The sequence below is a fragment of the Neofelis nebulosa genome, chromosome 10 (genome assembly GCF_028018385.1).
Source record: "Neofelis nebulosa isolate mNeoNeb1 chromosome 10, mNeoNeb1.pri, whole genome shotgun sequence".
NCBI lineage: Eukaryota > Metazoa > Chordata > Mammalia > Carnivora > Felidae > Neofelis > Neofelis nebulosa.
In genome coordinates, this window is record NC_080791.1 from 69480822 (window position 1) to 69503310 (window position 22489).

Below are 22489 nucleotides of genomic sequence, written 5' to 3' on the forward strand. Positions count from 1 at the left end.
ACAGACTCAGATAAATAGATGATGATAAATAGATGATGAATAAACAGGTGATAGAAGACCAAATGTTTGTAACACCTTACCTCTGTTGAATTCTGTACTGTTTGAACTTTTTACAATGAGAATGCATTTGCGAACTACTTGTGTAAACATTTTAAAAATTCTAGTTCTTCTGTTTAATCTTTACTCCCTTAAATCCTCTCGTGTTTTCCTTTTGTTTGCACTTGCCTGACGGATCCCCACCCCATCCTTTTCAACCTTTCAGTATCATTTTACGACATCTTGGGTGAGCAGTCCCTGGATTGCTTTGCTGTTTTTACTCCAACTTGAGCCTTTGCCTATTTTTAAATGGGTTTTAAAAGTGTTGACATAACCATTATGTGGCGTGTTACTTCTGTCATCTTGCCTCATGCCTTACATTTTGTTCTCTATTTTGTCCTTCACTATAGGGATAGTATTTTGTTTGCTTTAATTTCTGCAGTCATTTGGAAACTAGACTTCCTGCTTTAAATTCTCTCGGTGGTGACTAAATTAGGAAGTAATTCTTAAATTCAAATGTAGCAGCCAGCTCTTGGTCAGGAAAATGATTGTCTAGGTATTTCAGGAATAGAAGTTTACTGCCAGGGCCACACAACTTTGGAAGTTCGGGGCTGCGTAGGTCAGTGGATCCCCCACCTAGATCTGAGCCAGAAGGTGTGAGGCCACTGTGAAGTTACAGGACTGCACACTTCTGCGGTCACAACCGCCTCAGGAGAACAACGAACCAATCTTCTTGAGAATGTCTCTCCTGGGCAAACTCTAATCCATATGGAGAAAGAGATTCTAGGGACTGTAGTTCTTCCTGGCTTCTCTGGAGCCACGCAGAATGGTAGCAAGTTGTTAAGAGACACCAGAAGAGAACTTGTATTGTTTTATTAAAAAGTGAACATTAACATGGGGCGCCTGGGTGGCTCAGTTGGTTGAGCTACCGACTTCGGCTCAGTCACAATCTCACGGTCCGTGAGTTCGAGCCCCGCGTCGGGCTCTGTGCTGATGGCTCAGAGCCTGGAGCCTGCTTCCGATTCTGTGTCTCCCTCTCTCTCTGCCCCTCCCCCGCTCATGCCCTGTCTCTCTCTCTCTCTCTCTCAAAAATAAACATTAAAAAAATTTTTTTTTTAAAAGTGAACATTAACATTTCACTCCTCTTTATATGGAATGAGGAATCAAGCATTCTTCCTCGAGCTACGTTTCCCCGTTTCCAGTCATTTTAACTAGACAATTTATAATTACCCATTTTAGTTTTTTATATTTATATTTCTTCTGTCTTCTAGTATAATTTCTTCAGTGTATCCTCTCATTAATACACTTTTTTTTTTTTGCAGCGCCATATTTATTACTCTTCTGCACCCAAAATGGATGCCAATCTGTACTGCATTTTCAATTCCATGGAGTCTTTTCTAATTTGGCTGACTGTGTTTTCAAGAAGTCTTGTTCCTATTTAGCACAAGAATTTCAGTAACAGTTACTGAAAACACAAGGCAAGTCGTTTCTAAAAATGTTTTTATTCCATACCCAAAAAAATCTACATCGAAAGGGGAAAATTCTATATCTTACTCTAGAATATTGGGCCATTTTTCTCCTCTTATGTTACATTGATTTTCATAGGTCTGTGTTAATTTTTCCCTCTTTGGTTATCCTTTTAGAGTGAGCTATATTCAGGGCGAGGCTGGAGACTTAAATATAACTCACCCAGTTCCAGGCTGGAAAGAGAGAGGATAGTAGATTTTCAGTTCAATGAATAAGCAGGCACCATATTTGTACATTTTTGTGCACTTGACGTACTTTGAAGGCTTTCTGGACACCATGAAAGATGGATACTTAGGGGAAAAGCTCTCTCTGAAGCACCACCTAATCCATTAAATGTCCACCAATCAAATGGTGGTTTCTGTCCTAGGGTAGAAATTAAAGTATCTGCAGTGACCAGAAATGGAACTCTGATAGGCTGGCTGCAGTGCTGTCTTGCCAAAGAGCCCAGTGTTGGCTGCGGAGACAGGCTGAAAAGTCAATTCTGAGCCATCGTTAAGGAGATGACTTCACTTTCTCCAGAATCTGGAGAATGCAGATCTCTTGCTCATATATAGGAAGAACTGGCCGGGGTACACAGTGTCCAAATTCTTGGGTCAAAAATGAAAAACATGCGATTACCCTGGAAGAAACGGATGGCCATTTATTTGAGCTCCTAAAGATATGGAAAAAAAAAAAAGACATAGGATTAAAAACAAAAGTGGAATCCTTTCCAGGCAGACTGAGCCAAGAAAGGGGCCCAGGTCCTCCCCTTACCCAGAGCACCCTTCAGTCTTGGCATCCTGTGCTTTGAATCAGAGTCATTGTCTGGCTCTAATGCAAACACTGGCTTCATTGTGATTCTGCAGAGAGCCAGCCCCAAATGCACTGCTTTCTACCCGCCTGGGGCTTCTTTGAGCTTATCCCATTGAGCTATGACTCCAGCAACCAGCCAGGAGGGCCTCTATCCAGGGTGGTGCCTTGAGATTTCTGCTGATTTATTACACAAGAGCTGCCAGGTAAATCCCTTTGCTGTCTCATGGGAAATGTCAAGTCAGGGGCAAAGTTTAGGTGCTGTCCAATTGAATCTGGGGGTTTGGGTCAGAATGGATGGTGGCCAGGACCTTCCTGTTTGTTATATATGCTTCTGAGGCTACTTGGATGGACCTTAGACTCCCTGGAAAGTTCTAGAAAAATTCTAGGTTCCACGAATCAAGCATGCTAAGGGATTTTATTGAAATCTAGGGAGTGATGCAGTACACACTGAAATGGATGAGGTTCTGTGAACTGGACTTCTCTGTGAAGCTAATAAACATGGGGATTCCTCAGCCACATTCCCCGGACTTCTCATCCATAGGTCTGTGGTTGAGCCGAGCATTCCCAACGGGCTCTAATGCAGGAGGGTCACATGACAGCTTCCACTGAGAAAAACAGTGATTTGTGGGGATGTTGGCAAAGTAAACACTTGGAGCAGTAAAAGCGTATGGACCAAGAATGTGTTCCTCAGGAACTACAAAAGGAAGACTACATCCCGCTCCCACTGGAAGGTTGAGCACTGCTTTGCACCTAGCCAGATTTCCTCAGAAAGCAGGGTGCCTTGCAGACTCTAATAATATGCATTGCTCTCAGGCGAAGCTCTCCCAAAGGTCAAGGACAGTAGCAAGTAAAGGGAAGAAACCTTTCTTCTGTCAGGTGACTTCAGACTGATGAGCTCAGCTGGGAAATCCCAGTGACAGAAACAGTGCGTTGTGATATCAATCAGCGCCCGTCTGCCCACACCCCCCTCTCCCCCACTAAGGAAAACTACCCCACCCACATCCCCTGATTTCCAGGTGACCACATGAAGTGCCATAAGAAGGTGCATCCCTGGCCACAGCTGATTAGACCAAGGATGGGCGCCTGAACCCCAGGCAGCCAATTTTCAGGTGACATAGGACGTGAACTGGCATGAAAAGATGAACCAGGCCAATCAGATTACTTCTTCTGGGAATCCGAATTGGGAAACATGCAGAACCCAAACCAGTTACCAGTCAGCCATAGTTTATCAGAAGGTCATATCATGGTAAGAGAGGCTAGGGGAGCTTTGATGCACCATGAGTAGGCAAAGAATGCCGGTGAGGAGGGACAAGAAAGGAGAGCAGATAAGCAGAGACAAACAAATTTTGAGAAAATGTGAAGAATAGAAAAATGAGACACCTGGTTAAGAGCACCAGGCAAAAGCAAACGAGAAATTCTCCCCAACTCAAGGAACCTGTAAACTTATATGAGCAAGCTTGAGAGCATCTCCGTTGCTGGCAATGAGAGACACCCATAAACAGTGAAACGGGACTGACATCACACCAAATGTTCGTGTCCCCCAGGGTTCATATGTTGAACCTAATCCCCAAAGAATCAAGATGTGGTCCCTTTGGAAGATGATTAGGGCATGGTGGGGAGGGGCTTGTGAATGCGATTAGCACCCACATGAAAAAGGCCCCCGAGAGCCACCTCATCCCCTTCCACCACGTTGAGGACACTGCAAAAAGACCGCTGTCATTGAACAGGAAAGCGGACCCTCACCAGACACTGAATCTGCCAGCACCTCGATCTTGGACTTCCTGCCTCCAGACTACGAGGAATAAATTTCTGTTGTTTGTAAGCCACCCGGTCTAAGGTCCTTTGTTACAACAGCCCCAGTGGACTAAGACAAACAGTTAATAAGCTCTTATTGCATGCAAGGTACTTGCTGAGTACTTAATGTATTTCTCATTTCTCATTCTTCCTCAGCTATCTCACAACAGCACTAAAATACATACATTATAGTCCTTGCCTGTTCTATTTTATCATCCTTACTTCAGAGATAAGGAAAATTAAGAGATTGTCTAGCTCTTCACTTCCCAGGATGGTAACCACTAGTCACGTGTTGCTCTTAAGCATTTAAAATGTGGCTAGGCCAGGGGCACCTGTGTGGCTCAGTCAGTTGAGCAACCAATTCCGGCTCAGGCCATGATCTCGCAGTTCACAGGTTTGAGTCCCGCATTGGGATCTGTGCCGACAGCTCAGAGCCTGGAGCCTGCTTCGGATTCTGTGTCTCCCTCTCTCTCTCTCTGCCCCTCCCCACTCATGCTCTGTCTCTGTCTCCCCAAAATAAATAAACATTAAAAAAAATAATAAAAATAAAATGTGGCTAGTTCAAGCTGCGAAGTGCTGTAGGTGTAAAAGCCACACCAGACTTTTGAAATTCAGCACAAAAATTTTAAAGACAACGTAAAATATCTCCTCCATCATTTTTGGTTGATAACAGGTTGAAATGACATACGTGAAGTATCTGAACATATATCCATTTTTACGTTTGCTCTTGGAAGCCACCACTATCCTATAAAGAAGCTGAACTTGACTACGGAATGGGACACAGAGAGAGAGAGAGAGTGCTCCTTTAGAGCACTAAAGGAGCCCCTTAGTGCCAGACATCTGAACAAAGCCTTCTAGGACCTTCCAGCACAGCCAAAACGGCCAGCTGAACACAGCCTAACGAGTGTCTGAGCCAATGCCATGTGGAGCAAATGACTCAAGCCAAACACAGCCCAAATGGCAGAACCAAGAGAAATAATAAAGCGCTTTTGTTTCAAGCTGCTAAGTTTGGGGGTAGTTTGTTACATAGCAATAGATAATTAAAGTGTGCCTTCTGTAGGCAACACCCTATGATAGACAGACCCCTGGGGCTGTTCAGCCCCTGCTAGTTAAGCACTCCCTGCTGGTTGACAGCCGCTGCCCGGATTTCAGACGAGACCTTTGAGTGGTTGCCTTTCCCTGTTGGGTACCCCAGGGCCCTTTTCTTCTCCACCGAGCCTGGTGAGGAGAGAGGCAGCCATCCCAGCTCTCTCTCCTGGCACCCCTTAGAGACAGGTCCACAGGACTAGGTGCCAACAGGAGCCTGCGGGAAAGCAGGTCGCAAACACGAAGAAGTAACACGGATGCTGGACTCTTACAAGTTTTTATGCTTCATTGGGCCAGACTTTCTGATATCTCACAAAATGTAGTAAACAAGAGTGGGTGGATGCTGTTCACCTCCACTTTCTTTTCTAAGGATGGGGCTCGCCTCCCCTGGCCCCCTTCCGACTCTGTATACCAAAGTTCCTTCCAGGCCAATGTTTTCCCCATCATCATCCAGGCACAACAATAGGTTCTCCTTTGTCTCAAGTTGGCCATTTGCATTTCTGGGGCTTTTGTGCCTGGGTGACACCCACTTGATTAGACATTTGCCCCTGGTGGGCTCACAGCCCCTCATTTACATTTCCCCACAATAGTGAATGGCTTACAGGCCGGTTGAGTGAAATACAGTTGCTAAATAGCCAGTGATTGAGCCAGAAAGGCGCCCTTTAAAGGTCGTCCTTGGAGCATTTCAAAGCTGTGGACCACCTTTGAAAGTCAAGGCAGTGTGAGAACACTAGGAGCAACTCAACCTTGCCTCATGCAGACATTTCGATGGCTGGCCACTTCCCACCCAGGTCTTCATCGATGACCCCGGGAGAAAGGATTTAGGAGTTAAAACCAAAGCCACAAAAGCAGCGTCACCATTTAAATTCTACATAGAGTCCATGCCTAAAACAAAAATCACATATGGTCGCAATTATCCTTCAATGCCTGTGAATAGAGCAGACATTGTTGTGTGTTGACAACCCTGAGTAGTAATTCTTAATAGCAGTTGGAAGTTCAAGACCGCTGAGTTACAAACAAAAGGGAGGAATGAAAGTAACGTGGATGCATAGATGTCTGTTTTCAAAGCATTTCACATTAAGACAACTGCTAAATTCCCAGCCACACTCTACACATCTCTAGCGGGAAATGAGGGACAGGTGGAGAATAACAGAAAGTCAACACTCAGCACAGTGAGGCGCTGTGCTCTCTGCTGTGTATCAGCTCACGCAAACTTTACATTCAGAATCACCCCTATTTTACAGAAGAGGAAACTGAGGTATACAGAAGTTGTGGAACTATCTGAGGTTTCCTACTAGCATGTGCTCCCAAGGGGCCGTAGTAAATGAGTTACTGGTGAAGGAAATGTAGGATCTCAATAACTGGAACTGAGAGATGGGGACGGATGTTTGGGGTGAGAGACACCCCGTAAGCAAAGGAATAGAGATGGAAAATACAGGGCAGGTCTGGACGATATGTGTTTGTGGTTGGGTCACGGTGAGGTGATGTGGGCTGGGGGAAGGGTCAAGAAAGAATTCTTGACATGTTTTTGGTGCAAACAGGTGTTTTTAGTGAACCCCGGGACAGGGCCTGTGGGAAGAGTTGCACAGGGATTATGAGGAGGGATTAGTTATATACTTTTATGTTGGGGGGGTGTGGTGAGTGCAGTGGCTTGAGATAAAGGAAGTTTCCAAAAGGATGTTCATAAGCTAAAGAAGACTTTCAGGATCCTGGAGGTCGGCTATTGTCAAGCTAAGGTTGCTTTTTGCCTCTAGCAAAGCATGAACATTAAGACAGTTGAGTTCCTTGGGGAATGTCATACTCTGCCTGTGTCAAATCTTTGTCAAAGGGCTGCAAAGTGTAAGGAAATGTAATTTTCTCTACATTTCTTTTGCCTTTGTTCTTCTCATCCAAAGGATGAGTGAGATCTGGCATAGGAATCTAAGGCTGGATAACCTGGTAATGCTTGATTTACGTGCCACCTTGGCTGGGCCATGGATGCCCAGATATTTGGTCAAATTTTATTCTGGCTGTTTCGATGAGAGTGTTTCTAAATGAGATCAATATTTAAATAGGTGGACCTTGAGAAAAGCAAATTTCTCTCCCTAATGGGGTTGGACCTCGTTTAACTAGTTGAAGGGCAGAGTACAACAAAAAGATCGGCCTCCCCCAAGCAAGAGAGAAGACTCCAGCAGCCTGCTTCAGACTTCATCTGCAACATCATCTCTTCCTGGTTCTACAGGGGACAGCTTTCAGACTAGAATTGCAACACCAACTCCCTAGGATCCCCAGCCTGCCAACCCACCCTGCGGATATTGGACTTGCCAGCCTCTGTAATTGCCAATACCTTATAATAGATCTGTTTCTCTCTCTATACACATCCTATTGATTCTGGTCTTTAGAGCCAAACCGTGGGAGAGTCACAGAACTTGAGATCTGGAAAAAATCCTTTAGATCTCTCTCATTAGAACAATAGAAGAAGGGAGGGCCGCTTGGGTGGCTCAGTCGGTTAAGTGTCTGTCTCTTGGTTTCAGTTCAGGTTTGTGGGTTCTAGCCCTGACAGCTGTCAGTGCAGAGCCTGCTTGGGATTCTCTCTCTCCCCTTCTCTCTCTGCCCCTCCCCCACTCACCCTCTCTGTCACTCTCAAAATAAATAAACTTAGAAAAAGAAACGTTAAAAAAAAAAAAAAAACAGTAGAAGGGAAATAAGACCATGTCTTAGAGACTTCCAGTGGCTTGTGAAGACAGTAAACAGATGTGGGCTAGCTGCTGGCTTGGAACTCCCTTTCCAATCTCTTTTTTGCTGTCCCTTTGACTCACACACAGGATGCAGGTGGGGTTGGTGAGGGGACAGAGCTCTCCTGTGTGTTTCCCAAATACATTCTCTGCTTTCCTTCTCCAAACATGGCATACTATTGGTGTTGGCTCCAAACAGCCAGTGGTGGCCGCCACGGCACATGCCCATCCCGCGATGCCAAGCACCTCACAGGTAGGTTGTGCCCAAGAGCAGGCCAGGAGCCAAGTCGGGCAAGCAAGGAGGTCCCTTCTTCTCAGCCTAATCAGCATTGACGGCTTCCTCCCCTGGCGTGATTTTAGGATTTCCCATTCTCCTCCCTACCGCATTTCCTGCCTAAAATAACTTTTCTTCCCAAGTCACTTTGGCTGCTCTCTGATTCAGGCAAAACTAGAGAGGCAAAGAAAAATAAAAACCAGTCAGTTATTTTGGCCCATAGGTCACGCTACAGAGACACCAAAAAATTACCTAATCCTGAACCTTACCCACTCTGCCCCTATCACAGCCCTAGATGTTTGAATGTTTTGCTTGCATTGTTCAAAGACCGGCTTCATCAAGTTCAAATTTATACCTTGTTGATGGGAAGGACAGGTGTAGGCAAGCATTATGGCTCTTGTATGTGGACCACTCCGGACAAAAGTATGAGACATCTCTGCATTGCCCATTGCTTATCTCCACCTATGTTTCAAACCTACTGGTCTTCCCAGCTGCAAATTTTTTGCTCCAGTCAAACCGGTCTCTTGATTCTTCCCTAAACTTGCCTTGTGTTTTGCAACTGGAAACCTTTGCCCCCACCACCTGCCCCCATGGGATGTCTTCCCCACCTCTTTCGACCTAGCCAAATCAGATTCATTTCACCCTTATTCAACGCCAACGGCAGGTCGGCATTGGGCCAGCACCTACACACGTGTTATCTCATCCTGCAAGGTCCAGCAGAAATTCTTCTTATCTGTGAAGCTTTCTGGGACTCTCCCAACTGGAAGTGACCATTTCCTCCTTTCTCTCATGCTTATTTTCTGTACTACTCATTTGGCACTTAATGCGTCGTAGAACTTTATAAACATTCACTCATTCATTTTATTTAAACAAGTACTCACTGAATGACTATTATGTTCCTGAAACCGTGGTAGGTGCTGGAGGTACAAAGATGAAGAAGACACCCTCAGTTGTCTTCATGAGACTCAGTCTAGTGGTGAAAACCGGCACATGAGGAGACAGTTGTCATACGATATGGCGGATGCGGGTCCAAGAAGGTTTCCTATGTCATCTCTGTCCCGGTTCAGTCTTGATGAATGAGTAGAAGTTGTTCAGGCGAAGGTGGGGAGAAAGCATGTTTTTAAGAAGGACAGAAGGACATGGGCCCAGAGCTGGGGAACAGCAGAGTGCGTAGAAGGAGATTGTAAGCAGCCCCCTCTTGCCGGGGCATAGAATGTTGCTGAAGCACAGAATGTGCAAGACATAATGGGAGAGTCTGGAATACCAGGCTTAGAAGCTTGGATTCATCCTGGGGGTTGTGGTGTGCCATCGAGGGTTTTAAGCAAGGGATCGACCCAAAATTGGCAGTGCAAGATCACTCTGACTACAATGTGAAGAATGGAGAGATTTGAGGGAGGGAGCTGTAAAAAGGCTGTGGTGAGAACCTAGGCAAGAAGTAAGAGGGCAGTGATATCTGCCCCAGGAATAAGGATGCTAGATTTGAGAAATATACAAGATGTGAGATATATCAAAGTCAGAGCTTTGAAGGGCTTCACAACTACAAGTGTAGAATATAAATATAATGCAATGTAGGGAATCCATTATGGAGATTGCAAAAGTGTTGTCAGGGGAGACAACTGTCTGTTGTCAGGCTGAGACTGTCTTAAAAATATAAAACAGCTCATAGATTCGTCATTCTTATAACCTGGATATTTGTATGCATCACATCTCTTCTCCTAGACTGTAGGCTCCTTGAGGGCAGGGGCCCTGAAAACGCTAAAGCACATCTAGCTCTTGTGACAAGCCAAAGCCTCTGCTCTCCCTGTTCGAAGGAGGTAGATTGCATCCTGGGGAACCACGTTGCACAGCAGGCAGACCAAGAGTTTCTGCAGCAGGGGCAAGGCAGGGAAGAAGAACCAAGACATGTTTCTAACAAACCATGAGGGGGATAGCCATATCACAGCTGGAGCCAGGCAAGGCCAAGTCCACATCTTTATTCTGCCACCAGCTGAGTTGTGTGATCTTGGGCAAGTAAAATTCTCTTAGCCTCACCTCTTTTATCTATTAAATGAGAATAATATTACCCACCTCCCCAGGTCAATTTCAGTACTATGTGAAATAATCAGTGGAGACCTTCAGGCACGTACCTGGTACTGAGGGAGCACTCATTGTTATAGGCATAGGTGTCAAAGTGTCGGTGTCTTTTCTTGTCTGTTCCCCTCACTGCTCTGCGGGAACTCTGAGGGCAGAGACTATGTCTTACTCATGGTTTACTCCCATTTTCTACCACAGTGCCTGGCACACAGTAGATGTTCAACGAGTTAGTTGAATGAATTTGTATTATACTTACAGTGTTATCTCAGAGCCCGGCCAAGGGCTGTTATTCCAGATTCACAGCTTACCCCCTGAAAGAGCAAAGCCAGGACACAAATTTGACTAAGATCAAAGGGGCAGAGATTATTCTAATACAAAGTAGAGCATTAGGTTCTCTGAAGCTTGATCCTGTTCTTCCTTTCTTTTCCTCCTCTCCTCTTCCTGTCTCGTTCCATTCTACATCTTGGTCCAAGGCCATCTCATTTGCTCACATGACTTAGATCTATATGTTGATGGCTTTCCAAATGTATGTCTCCAGCCCTGACCTCTCTTCTGAAGTCAAGATCAATAGATCCAACTGCATCCTTGACATCTCCACCGGCAATTTCATGTCTAAAATTGAACCTCAGACATTCCACCTAAACCTGCTCTTCTTCCAGCATGGCGCTTCTCATTGGGTGGCACCATTATCCACCCAGATGCCCAAACTCTTCATCTGGGACCTGCAACACCTCCTTCTCCCTCAGTCTCCACATCCAATAAAGTGCCAGACCTCCAAAGTCTATCTAGGCCCTCTCCTCTGCTCACAATCCCTATATTCAACACCATCATTCACACAGAGAGGGTACAACTCCTCTTGTTGGCCATTCTTGCCAAAACCTGCTTCTTGCTTCTGTTTTTAGACTGGGGCCAGAGGAATATTTAGAATTACATATCAGACTACATTATGTATTTGTGTAAAAGCCTTTAAAGGCTTCCTTTACACTTGGGAAATTTCTCAAAATGCTTACCACACGTGACCTGACAGTGCTTCATGACTGGACGTCCTACTGTACCCCTCCCTCCCTCTGCTTCCTCGCCGGCCTCCCTTCAGTTTTGCAAACACCCCATCCTTCTCCAGCCATGAGGGCTTCAAATCTACTGTTTTTCATGGAAGGCTCCTACCCGTCCTACTCACTTGGGTCACTGACAATTCCATCTGCTCAGTTTAAATATTCATTCCTCAGCAGGGCCTTTCTCCTTCAAGCACACATCACAGTTCTTCCATAACCCTCTTATTCCCTTACAGCACTTAACACAATTTACAAATATACTCATTTGTGTGTTTGACATCCATCCCCTCAGCCCCACCCATGTGCACGCTTCTCCCGTGTTACCCATCGCCTTGTCTCTGGAGCCCAGCACAGAGGGCTTGGTGCACAGAACATGGTAGGTTTTTGTTGAATGAATGTGGTAAAGGCTGTGAGAAGCAGGCCAGCCAGGGGTTGGGATTGTGCAGTGGAGGCAGGAGGACCTCTGAATGGTGGTGCAGAGAAGGCTTCCAGGAAGGTAAGGATTTGGAGGAAGGTTTGAAAAATGGGTGGGATGGAACCATCCAGGGTGAGTGAGAATAAAGGAGCCGGTGGAGGAGCTTTCCATGTGGATAGACAACCCGGTAGGAGAAACCCCAGGGGGTTGTGAGAAATGGCGGGTAACCAGGATGTCTGAAATATAGGGCTTGGGACAAGAGGTAGACTGGAAAGGGTGTGCAGAGAGCTGGCTTAAATCTCCAGGAGGTGCTGATGGGTGGCCAACAGGCGTCTCCTGGACCAGATGGCCCTTCTCTTTCTGGAGGGATTGTTCACAAACACTTGTGTCCCTTCATGAACTTTCAGGAAGGAGTTAGGGCCTAATACGGTTCAGCCCCTGCCGCTCCCTGCCCCACCCCAGCCCCAGGCATCTGGTTGGTAGGTTTGGGCCAAACCCTATTTGCAGTGGAAATGGAATGTTGCTTATTTTATGATGTTAACTGTTTCATCTAGTTCCACATTAGAAAACTTGGGAGTCTGGACAATTTATAGGAAAAAAAAATTAGGACAGAATTCAAACAATTCTTCCACAGGCATTTGACTCGTGTTCGAATCATGTCCAGGTGTGAACCCTCTTGACTCACCGTTGAGGCCTCTAGAAAAATTTGTCCAGCTACACACATGACTTTCTGAGCTTGCTGAAAACACATGCGTGGCTCCTCTATCCAATGGATTAATGTTTAATTATTTTTTTAATCTTTATTTTTGAAAGAGAGAGAGAGAGAGAGAGAGAACGAGTGGAGGAGGGGCAGAGACAGAGGGAGACGCAGAATCTGAAACCGGCTCCAGTCTCTAAGCTGTCAGGACAAAGCCCGACACGGGGCTCGAACTCACAAACCGAGAGATCATGACCTGAGCCGAAGTCAGACGCTTAACCGACTGAGCCACCCAGGTGCCCCTGGATTACTGTTTTAAAGGGACATTTATTAAGTGTTTTACCACTTACCCTGTTAGGTGCTTTCCATGTGTTACCTCATTTAGTCCCCACCCTCATGCCATCAGGGAAGCATTCAGATTTATCTTGTAGATAAGGAAACCAAGCTCAGAAGGATTAAGTAACTTGCCCCACATCACACAGCCTGTAGGCGTGAAGGCTGCATTTGAATGGAAGTCTGTCTGGCCTACCTCCTGTGCTCTCAGCTGGTAAGCTCTGTGGCTCTCCAAACACAGGGCGTAGTGACTGGGTTTGGGGGAACCATAAGGATTGCTTTTTAAGGAACTTTTTTTTACTTTAAAATAATTACAGACTCACAAGAAAGTTGCACAAAATGTGCACTTGCATAGCTGTAGTACAATATCAAAAACGGGGGATTGACAGCTCAATCCAGAGTTGTGAGTTTGAAATTCAGATTTCACTAATTTTACCACCCAGGTTATTTTTTAAGTGGCGTGAAGCTTTCAGGGGTAAAACCAAACCAACAAACAAAACCTGCACACTTTATGAAAGGTCCTTTTGAACTCCTTCTGCCCTGGGCCCTTGAACTCTCACTGATGTCCTAGGCTTCCTGAAACAGCAGATCTGAGGAGGGGAGGAATCAATACACAGAGAGATCCATTTCTGCCATCATGGGCTCCAAGGAAATGCTATATTGCCATGGGGCCTCACTGAATCCATGCTGCTTTAACAGGAGAGGGCTTCCAGCAGGGGAACCCAGAGGGACCTGGTCAGACTGCCTGAGTCTGGTTGTTTGGAGGCCTCTAAAACCCTTGGGGCTACCTAAGACCTGGCTCAGCCAAAATGTCTCTTTGCTCCCATTGTCTGTCTCCTGGCAGCTGATGATAAGTGATAAGCATGGGAGATAAAACAGGTTTGGGGCTGTGAACCTGCCTGAATCACTGGCAGCCAACCAGGCCATTTTTATCTGGAAAAACTCCCCCCAGGACAGCCCAAATGAGTGTTTGGGAACCTGACTCAGGGAACAATGGCGGGAAATGGAGGCCCAAGCTTGGGCGTTAGGGCCCTGCCACCCACACTCCCCTTGCACTGTTATTCCTGGCGAAAACAGAGATTTGCTTTCATTCAGACAGACTCTGTGGGAAGAGGTGCAAATGAGGTTTTAAAATTAAAAGGAAGTAGTATGATGACAAGGGAAGTGATAGGAGATTGTTTTCCAAGCTTCAGAGATTTCATTATAAATGATTCTGAGAACTCCCTCCCCGGGTATATAATGACAGCCGTACTAGTTACTATGGTAGCTCCTTGCCCACCAGGCCAGATGTCGAAGCCACGTCGGGGGTTAATTTCCTTGCCACACGGTTTCATTTAAGAATTTGAGAGACCCCAGAACAAAGGAGAAGTCAGACCTTACTGATGCAGAAGACGGTCATCCTTCTTGGTGTGGCCATAGGGCGATTGGGTTCTGGCCCCAGGTAAATCTGGTTTACTCATCTTTAACCCTGCGGAGGAGGCCATCCAGTTAGACTGACATGCACCGATGTTGCTAGAGATGACTGCTGTACCAAATGCTCAAAATCTCTCCGTTATGGTTGTGTTGCCCCCAAATTCGCATGTTGGAGTCCTAAATTCAGTGCCTTAGAATGCGACCTTATTTGGAAATCATTGTGGATATAATTAGTTAAGGTGAGTAGAGGAGAGGAGGGTGGACCCTAATCCAGTACAACTGGAGTCCTCATAAAGAGGGGAATTTTGGACACACACACACACACACACACACAGAATACCATGTGAAGATAAAGGCAGAGACGGGTGATGCTTCTCAAGGAAAGCTGAAGACGGCCAGCAAACCATCAGAAGCTGAAGAAAGGCATGGAACAGATTCTCCCTCAGAACCCCTAGAAGGCAACTGCTCTGCCAAACCCCTGCCCTCAGACTTCTAGCCTCCAGAACTAGGAGACCATAAATTTCAGTCCTCGAAGCCATCCAATTCCCACTACTTTGTTAAAACAGCCCTAGCAAACCAATAACACTCTCTCAAGAATTTTGTTTTAGAAACTTGCTCAGAATTGATTTCAAGGTCACTGGCTCATGCTGTGTGAAGTCCACCTGCCTTCCACTTTCAATATTGGAGTGCATCTTGCCATATTTATTTTCCCAACACTTCTGTTCTCAATAACGCCTATAAGCAAAAACAAAGCAAATACCCCAAAAATGTTTGCTGGTGATTATGCTTAAATTAGAGCCAGTCAGCTCTTTCTGAAAACTAAAAACAAAAACCAGAACTAAAACCTTGATGTACGCCATTTAGGAGATATTTCCTGCTGGTTCTTAGTCCAAACGGGTGAGGAAACACTAATGGTGGAAAAGTACCACTGTGTTCTCAGCAGGCACATCACACCTGCATTGGGCATAAACAGCTCCTTTCCCCTGGTTCTCGGATGCAGAGAGAAGGGAGAGGCTCTCTACAGACCCAGGGGAATAACTTGCTGGCAGAAAGATGACCTAAGGAAATGACAGAAGCTGCATAAACATGATCCACAGCCCTGGTGGTGGTGGGGAGTCCTTTCACTGCAACCATCCCAACAGTGCCCTTCAGCAGAGACAACCAGGACCTGGGCTCCAGCAGGCCCTAGAAGGAATCCCTGTGACCAGAGGTCACTGGGACACATATCCCTATAGCCATGGTGTCCTGGCACTTGTGGCCCAGCTCCAAACCTTACTTGCTCTGGAGTGCTGGCTAGACATAGATCAGTTAATCTGGAAGACACCACTTGGAACCCCTAGGACTTCCTGTTCTGTTTTGAGATCCTCTTGGGGCCTCCTCTTGGAGTGTAGGTCGGACTTGGGCAGTTGGCTACACGGGTGAACAGAAGGGAGAACAGACTTCTCCTTCCTCCTGTTTCCCCATGTTCCCTCATGCCTGACACAGAGCCTTGCTTGGCCTTTGCAAGGTCCTCTGCTTTCCCAACTAAATGTGAATGGTTTTGTTACAGGTGGGACAACAGAGAGGCATGCAGGTGTGGGGAGTGGGAGAGGGGGTTCTACCAGCAGGCTGGGTCTCTACATTCCTCCCAGTGGGACTGGGTTTAAAAGATCAGAGCTGTGCCCTTTGAGGAAACAGCCAGAACTCTCCTCCCCTTAAGTGGGAAACCTCTGGTCCTCACCACAGCTGCTCTGACCTGGCTTGTCTCCAGCCTCCCTCTCAGATGACCCATTCTCTGAAGGGTGCCTGGGGCAAAAGATAGGGAGACCCCCAGGGAGTGCCTGAAGGGTGAGCATCTGGGTGGTGCTGGACCAAACTGGAGAACTGACCTCCGTAAATGGCACCACCCCTTTTGGCCATGGATTCACTCATTAATCCAACAGGGTCCACCTTGGAGGCTTTCCAGAATCCCTTTTCTGTCTAGCTTCCCTCCCTTTCACCTCCTCCATAGTCACCTTAGTCTTCTCACCTCTCTTTCCCTGCCTGGCCCCACCTCTATCCCCAGAAGGTATAGGTCTCATCCACAGGTGCCTGGGCACCCCAGCAAGAGGCTTAAGTCTTCCAGACTCTGCAGCATACGACATCAACACAAACCTTTCCCTGGCTACTGGTGACTGCCCTTCCTAACTCAGATCAGATGTTTTTAGGCCAACAAAATCTGTTTGTTTAAACTGTCGTACAGGAAAACCCAGGCAGAGGTGAGAAGGGAGGAAAACCCTGTCCTGCCACAGAAGCAAAGCAGCAAAGAAATCCCAGCCCAGCTGCACACCCTGAAGCAGCAACCAGAACGAGGCACTCGGCAGGCACACTGGCCCTGGCCTCACGGCTGCAGCTCAACCTTCCCAGCAGGGCACACAACGGGTTAAGGAACTACATTTCGACGAGTACTGTGGCCTGAAACTCAAGCTCCCAAGGTCTCTTTCAGAGTCCAGGGCCAGGGAAGTGTCTATTGTCAACAAATGCCACCACCGGACCAATAGCAGGCCAGAGTGTGGTTCTGAGATAGGGGCCTCTGCGTGTCACCAGGCAACAGGCACAAAGAAGGCTGGATCAACCAACCGCCCAGCAGACGGTGACAGTGCCCCACAGCCCCCCTGCACCTCCCGCTCCAGCAAAGCCAGGTGGGAGAGCCACTCAGTCCCAGAGTCCCCCAAGATCACATTACCATCAGTCTCATGATTTGGGGGGAAAGGAGATGGTGTAGAAAAGGCTTTATTTGGAAACTCTAGTACAATTTGGTTTATTAAGAGCTGGGCTGATGGCAAAGGTGAAGATTTTCAAGTGAAAAGGAAGTAAATGTTGCTGCAAACCATAGCAAGGCTCATACACCTTTCCTTTCCTCCCTTCTTACAAGTCAGGAGATGGTCACAACCCTAGGATCCCTCACCCAGACCTCCTGGCTTTCCCTGGGGAATGCTGGGTGGGATGCTTGTGACACATTTACTAAATTAGGCTAGAGGAGAATGTAAGGTGAAACCTAAGAATGTTTGTTTCTCATTCCTACAAAGTACACTCCCTTCCTGTCACAGAGCCAGAGCGGGTCCAGCCATCACCCAGGCAAAGCCTTCTGATCTCCAACAAATGGAGACTTGAAGAAACATTTTTATTTCATCACATACATCTTCATTCAACATTTAGAGCAAAAGAGGGCCTCAGCTAGGTGCTGGGGATGCAAAGATGAGCTGGTCATGTTTCCCACGTGGTCTGACCTTCCCCAAAGGTTCACCATTTTACCCACCCTATATGCTGAAGACTCAGATCTATCCTCCCAGCCCAGCCCATACCCCTCCTCTCCTAAGCACCAACCCAATATATCAAGTAGTTTTCTAGACACTTCCTTGTGGTTTTCCACAGGGCCCCACGCTCAAGGCTTCATCTCTCTACCACCAAACCGGTTTTACCACATGAACTCTTTGCATTAGTGGATGATACCACCCCTCCATGGGGTTGAAATGTGCCCCCCTGAAATTCAAATATTGAAGCCCTAATCTCCAGTACCTCATAATGTGACCTTATTTAGAAATAGGGTTGTCAGAGATGTAACTAATTAAGGTGAGGTCGTACTGAAGTAGAGTGGGTCTATTCCAATATGACTGGTGTCCTTATAAAAAGGGGAAATTTGGATACACACACAGGAAGACACCATGAGAACAGACCTAGGGAACAGACAACCATCTATAAGCCAAGGAACACCAATGGCTACCAGAAGCCAGGAAAGAGGACTGAAACAGATCCTTCCACAGAGCCTTCAGAAGGTACATGGCACAGCCAACGCTTTGATTTCAGACTTCCAACCTCCAGAATTGTGAGACAATAAATGTCTGTTGTTCTAAGCCATCCCATTTGTGGTACTTTATGACAGTAGCCCTAGGAAATGAACACTACCTCCATTAAACATTGTCCAAGAAAGGAGCCTGGAGGGACGCCAGGGTGGCATGGTTGGTTGAGCATCCAACTCTTGATTTCAGCTCAGGTCATGATCCCAGGTTCAGGCTCCATGCTGAGCATTGAGCCTGCTTGAGATTCTTTCTCTCTCTCCCTTTGCCCCTCTCCCCAGCTCTCTCTCTCTCTCTCTCTCATTCTCTCATTCTCTCTTCTCTCTTGGAAGAAAGAAAGAAAAAGAAAGAAGAAAGAAAGAAAGAAAGAAAGAAAGAAAGAAAGAAAGAAAGAAAGAAAGAAAGAAAGAAAGAAAGAAAGAAAGAAAAGAAAGAAATGAGAGAAAGACAGAAAGAAAGAAAAAGAAAGGAAGGAAGGAAGGAAGGAAGGAAGGAAGGAAGGAAGGAAGGAAGGAAGGAAGGAAGGAAAAAGAAAGGAGCCTGGAAGCTTCCATTGTGTCCTCCCCTCCATCAACACTTCCACTCTCCACCTGTAACCAACAATAAACCACTAAACATTGCCCATTACACCTGCAGGACACCTTGCCACCAGCCCACTTGTCTTCATTCCTGCTGTCCTCACCTTGGAGCAGGATGCCATTATTTCAACAAAATCCTTCCTAACTGCTGCCCCTGCCTCCAATACCACCTCCTGCCTAGCTCTTCCTCAAATTCCAGCTGGAGTCATATTTCAATGTGCAAAGAGGAGATGCCTCTTCCCTCCTTAAAAGATGTCCCCCCTTGCTATTAGAATGGAGTTTTCTTCCCCTACAGGGCTCAAGAGGTAATGGGTAATGTGACCCCTGGTTCCCTCCCTGTACCCATCTCTTGCCAGTCTCTTTCCAGTAGAGTCCTCCAGCAGTCCCAAGCTTTTTTCTCTTCCTTAAATGCACCAGGTTCTATCTGGCCACCAACACTTACATATGCTGTTCCCTCTGTCTAGAACCCATTTCCCCACCCTCTTCATCCACAGGCTTTTACTTAAATTGCATTGTAATTGCCTCTTTTTCTATTAGTGTCCCACCTCGATGGTAAGCTCCTAGAGTGGAGTAATTCCATCTATTTTTCTCATGGGTATATCTACAGTGTCTGGCATGGTGCCTGGGACATAGTAGGTGCCCACCAATAATTTCCTAATTGGCCAACTGGTAGACAAAAATGCAACTCCTATCCACGATGAGCTCAGTCCAGAGGGAAGACACTAGTGTGGACAAAGAAGCTCAGTAACACAGAAATAAGACCCGCCTTTGACTCAGCCTGAGGAAATCAGGGACATTTCACACAGGCAATAACATTTCAGTTGGGCCTTTAAAAATGAGTAGGAATTGGCCAGAATGGAGAGGGAGCAGGGTAGGAAACTCGTTTTAGGCAAAGAAGATGCCAAGGGCATGCTTAGGAAATTGTGAGAATATTTTGTGTGCCCAGAACATGATTCAGCAGATATGGGCTGGGGGCAATGGACTATGAATCTTGCAAGGAACTTATTTTTGCATATAAACCTCAACTTTTCTTAGACATGAAAGAGCAAAAAGTAAGTTTGTGATCCCTTTTTACAGTCAAGGAAGGGGATCTAAGTCCAGAAGCGCTGTTCCCTGAAAATCCTAATTCTGTTTGTTCCTGGATGTAAAACGTTTACCTCTTCAGAGCTCCGGCTAAATATTACATTTCTTTTTTTTTTTTTTAATGTTTATTTATTTTTGAGACAGAGAGAGACAGAGCATGAACGGGGGAGGGGCAGAGAGAGAGGGAGACACAGAATCAGAAGCAGGCTCCAGGCTCTGAGCCATCAGCCCAGAGCCCGATGCGGGGCTCGAACTCACGGACCGCGAGATCGTGACCTGAGCTGAAGTCGGACGCTTAACCGACTGAGCCACCCAGGCACCCCTAAATATTACATTTCTGCTGAAGCTGAGCATCCGGATAAAAACAGCTGGGACCACAACTGCATCCACTTTCCCCTACCCCAACACCCCTCAAACTCCTGACTATTCTCAAAAGAACACAGGTTGAGTGAGTAAATGTCTAACTCCTCCAAATGTCCTGGGGGATGGAGGGGAGGGGAGGCTTTCTGGGGATACCCTTTATCATTCTGAAATCTCTCTGGCTCTAATCTAATTTCAGTTCCTCTTGTTAGCCTTTTCATATATAAAGAATAATCTGTCTATATCCCCTGCATAAAATCATTTCCTATACTTGAAAGCAAGAATTAAACCACACTTTGCCTTCTCTTCTCCAAAGAAAACAAATTTGCTTCCTTAACTGTTTTCTTGCAGAATCTATCGTCTCTTTGCCAACCTTAACTCTTTAACATCATTTTAATATTTCCCTCTCTCTCTCTCGTTCTCTCTCTCTCTCTCGGAACCAATGTATGGACCAGAACAGGAGAGAAATCATAGAGCCAAGATAACTTTTCTTAAGATAGATGGGTGACCTGGCATAGCAAGAAAAAGAGTCCCTTCTGCACAGGAATATCTGCATGGTCCAACACAGTTCAAGTTCAACCCAGGGAAACATATGTCTGCTGTTGCACATAGTGTGAAGCCTGAGAAGGTGTGCACGGGATAAAGGAAGCCTGCTACCATGCCACCACCCATGGATCTATAGCCTGGAGCCAGCGCTGTGGTCAGAACATGGACAGGTGAGTCTGAGCACAGGCACACACACAGCTCAAGCCCAAGGGTCAGCAGTGGCCCAGCAGTGGCCCAGAGCTACGAAGTCATTTTTTTGTGGTACAGGAGTGAGACATCATAATCAGCATGTTAGTACTGTTCAGGCAGCTCAATCTCATGTGAAAGAAATACCATGCTAGCCAGCAGAAGTAATTGGATTGCCAAGCCGCTTTCCAGGGAAAAGGAAAAGGGACATCTGGTTGACCTCATGGATGGGGTAGAGGGTCAGAGATATTCCCCAAGGGAAGAAATAAGGACAAAGCCCACTCAGATCCCATCTGGAATCAGGGCGCCCCACCTGGACAGCACTGCTGGCTCTGCCTGGTTCCCAAACACTAGAAAGGCACTTAAAACACTTTAGGAAAGTCACTCTAAAGTGTGTGTGTGTGTGTGTGTGTGTGTGTGTGTGTGTGTGTGTGTTGATGCATGGAGGTCCAAAGGTGTGAGGCCTGGGCAAGGGCTTCTTTTTATCAGAGTCTAAGAAAAGTACAGGCTTGAATTCAGCTTTGGGTGACTTCAAATCACTCATCCTGACCATTATAAAATATTGGGAACCATACAAATCATAGCTTTTTATGACAAAGCTAACATGTCAAGCTTTAGAGAATAGAGAGGAAGATGTGGGTATACCTGCTGCATTGTCCCCTTCCTCCTTGTCCTGTCAAATGTTCTATTCCTGCCCCCCCCATCTGCTCTCGTCAACCTTGCCTTCCCAGTAGGTCCTACCTCCGTCATCCTTCTGCCCTTCCTCCTTCACTTTGCTGTGTGTGAGACAGTCCCATAACTCGGAAGCCAGGCACGAAGCGCTTCACTTTCTGGTCACATAGGGCTGGAGTGGAGGGTGCCTAGGGTAGGATTTGTTGAGCAAGCCAGAGTCAGGCAGAGACTAACTCTAGGGCAGGGCAGGGCAGGACCTAGAAGAACAAATTGAAGATTAGGGTTATTTATGTGTCCATTTCCAGCCCTAGGCAGTGACTACTTCCCGGGAGGGACCTGCCTGCTAGTCTATCTTCTTGCATCCCTTGTGCCTTGAACAATGCCTGTCACCATGTTTGTGATAAATGAGAGGATAAAAAGATGAAGGGCCAAAGGGCCCTGCCTTTGCCTGTTGAGATTGGCTCAGGACTTGGGGCAGGCTCGACTCTGTAGGTAGAGCCATGGGCAGATCCAGCTATAAGGAGTGGAGAAAACCATAAAAGGAGGTGGACCTGAGATTAAATGTCCCTTCTCTCACACCCCAGAGGCATTTCAATGTGGTTCCATTCCCTCAATGGTTGTGGCTCAATGCTGTCCTCATGCGACCACCCTAACCCCACAATAGCAGGGCTGTCCAGGGACACCCCTCCCTCCCATCAGAGTCACAGGAATCCCTAGGCTTCCCTTTGAACCACATCGCTGCCACAGCAAGCCACATCGGAGTTGTAAAATGTCCAGTGGGTCACTCTTACGTTACAAACAGTCCCCAAGCAAGCCCCCCACTAGCAATTGTCAGCTCGTGTCCTGTGCTGAACCACCTGGGAGATCTATCAGTTGCTGTTTGCAGTCACCCAAGCACCCCAGTTTCAAATAATTAACTGCTCCCTCGGAATGCTTACCTTTGCAAAATACCGCATGCTCACCTGAGCATAAAGAGGCTCCTGATAAGACTATCAAAATTGCCTTTGAATGCTGCATAATTTATGGTTAGGTTCATACCCTTC

The 22489-nt window shown here is 46.5% G+C and overlaps 1 long non-coding RNA gene across 2 annotated transcripts; it reads right to left on the bottom strand.

Annotated features, from left to right (window-relative positions):
• Nucleotides 1-1519: 1519 nt before the first annotated feature.
• On the bottom strand, nt 1520-21699 carry LOC131487497 (uncharacterized). Of its 2 annotated transcripts, XR_009249787.1 has the most exons (5): nt 21516-21699; nt 14169-14261; nt 10553-10607; nt 9105-10441; nt 1520-2215 (listed from the first exon to the last, which is right to left on the bottom strand). It is a non-coding gene; the product is annotated as an uncharacterized LOC131487497 (long non-coding RNA). The 2 variants fall into 2 exon arrangements; XR_009249786.1 differs by having other exon boundaries at nt 9105-10607.
• Between the last annotated feature and the right edge of the window lie 790 nt (nt 21700-22489).